The 2178-nt window shown below is 35.0% G+C and overlaps 1 long non-coding RNA gene across 1 annotated transcript; it reads right to left on the bottom strand.

Moving 5' to 3' along the window:
* Nucleotides 1–1557: 1557 nt before the first annotated feature.
* Nucleotides 1558–2178, bottom strand: LOC114761789 (uncharacterized). The gene is made up of 2 exons (XR_003742183.1): nucleotides 2120–2178; nucleotides 1558–1628 (listed from the first exon to the last, which is right to left on the bottom strand). It is a non-coding gene; the product is annotated as an uncharacterized LOC114761789 (long non-coding RNA).

The raw sequence follows: 2178 nt of genomic DNA, 5'->3' as shown, positions 1-2178 counted from the left end.
AAAACTACCATTTATGAGGATTGTAGTTTCATTCTGTTGAGTCCTCTGTGGTACTATCACTTGTATCATCATCTTCTATTTCACCTTCAATGTCACTTTCTTCTTCAGTATCACTATCATTACCATCAAGCACATCTTCTTCATCACTATCGTCATGAACTAGTGAATTAGATTCACTATCATCAATAAATCCAATCTCCATATTACTTCTTTGTGATGGTTCTCCTACTTGAATGAAAGTTTGGGGTTGTACATCATCTCCACACAAGTCAATAAAGATATCATGCTGTATAAGACTTGCATTTAAATCAACCACCAATTGTTGATAAGGCTCTTCATCAACCATTGCAATATTAACATCACTACCAACATTAACATTCTCAATCGGCATATTGAACAAGTCACGTGGATTCGTTTTGACAACAACAATCCAACCCGGGTCAACAATATCATCCACATAAAAAACTTGCTCTGCTTGAGATGCTAAAATAAATGGTTCATTAGTTTGTAATGAACATTCGTTTTACAAGGACATCGTATTTTGCTTGTCACTCCATTCTGAGTAAAAGCCCATTCGAGAAAACCATCTACTCCTTTAATATATCTTAGGTTGCCTCTGTCTTTAATATCTAACCAACTTTTATCCATTTCTATTTCACAAAAGTTGAAGATTAATGTAAGAAAAGGAAAAACAATAAATATTAAAGTGCAAGAAATAAATAGAAATGAATAAGGTTGAGTTGACCAAGAAAAGAAAATTATATATGATATATATATGTATCTTACTTCTAAAAAGCTGATTCATTTCAACGCAGTATATAAGCCAAACTAACAAAGCATCACAGAGTCAACGCAAACGCAAGGTGAAGATGATAAACTGTTAACTTACAAGTGACAAGAGCTTTACTACTCGCCCTAGCTAGTAATCCTTTTTGCTTGCACTACCGTATATGCCTACAATAATAAGGACCAGACATTATAATGGGAAGGAAACCAAAGGTCCCAAGAAACCATTTCAAGAAAGCAATTACAATAATTAAACCAACATTATAAATTCAAGTATATATTTTTATTTGATCTAATGAGTGACTTGGTAGACATGGCAACTTTAGAGCACGATCTCAGAAAAGCTAGTCAGAAAATATGGGGGGAACAGGGGATGATAAGACGGATGCATCATACGAGGAAGAAGATGTGGGGGGATAAAAGCTGAACATCATTATTAGAACTGAGATCCAAAGCCCTTGTAATTATGGTTCCCCTGTTTTCACTTAACTTTTCCAAAAGATAATGCGTGTCATTGCCACTTACCAGCACCTGTATTATGTACAACAGATTGCCGCTACAATGAACTATAAGACAACAATTCTCTGTCTCCTAACCCTATCACTTCCGGAAAGAAATCAGTCTTTGATATCCAGATCCCATAAATAAACAATACCCAAATTGACACCAGTTCAAATATAATAAAGAAATTTAGAAACATTATCAATAAATATTAAACAGCTACTTAGGCGCCTCCCTTGCAACGAGCTTACTGCTTTCACTGTTTTTTTAATTCTTTTACGCAGCCCCCTGTCCTTTGTATTGTCGTAGAGTTATGTCAGGGCATTGAAATCCCAAACCTACTGAACAGAAACAGGAGTAAAATGGGGGGAGAAATTTCAGTTACTTAATAACATGATTATCAGAATGCCTGTCAATTTTCATGAAGTTCCAAGCATAATTATACAACTTGGAAGGTGGGACCATGTAATCCAACCAACAACTTCTAAACAGAAACTTAATAAACGAATTAAATAAGCCTAACGCTTGTTTTGACTTGTTTTTGTGCTAGATGCTCAATGATGATGAATCACACACGAAACCTTCATCTATATACAAAAGGCGCAAAGGAATGGATCTTACAAAATAAAGGAATTAGTTCCTGGCTTGCTACCTATAATTCCGTGGGAAAAAAAAAAAAATTCATACAAAGCCAACAGTTATGGCCTAGCCTCAAAATATTACGTTAGAATTCAGAGTCGTTTAGTCTCAAGCATTGTGTTGGTTGAGTTATAACTTCTCAAGATGCACTGTAATTCCATTGGAATGCAAAAGGGAAAGTACAAGTCCTTACCAATTTCTAACATGCTATCGGTTTCTGACATGGCTGTTATGAAACTTTCAATAATTCAT

This window comes from Neltuma alba, unplaced genomic scaffold (assembly GCF_004799145.2).
Source record: "Neltuma alba isolate B1F8T4 unplaced genomic scaffold, ASM479914v2 tig00011136_pilon, whole genome shotgun sequence".
NCBI lineage: Eukaryota > Viridiplantae > Streptophyta > Magnoliopsida > Fabales > Fabaceae > Neltuma > Neltuma alba.
The sequence above is the reverse complement of the archived record's forward strand: the minus strand, read 5'-3'. Positions and strand labels throughout refer to the sequence as shown.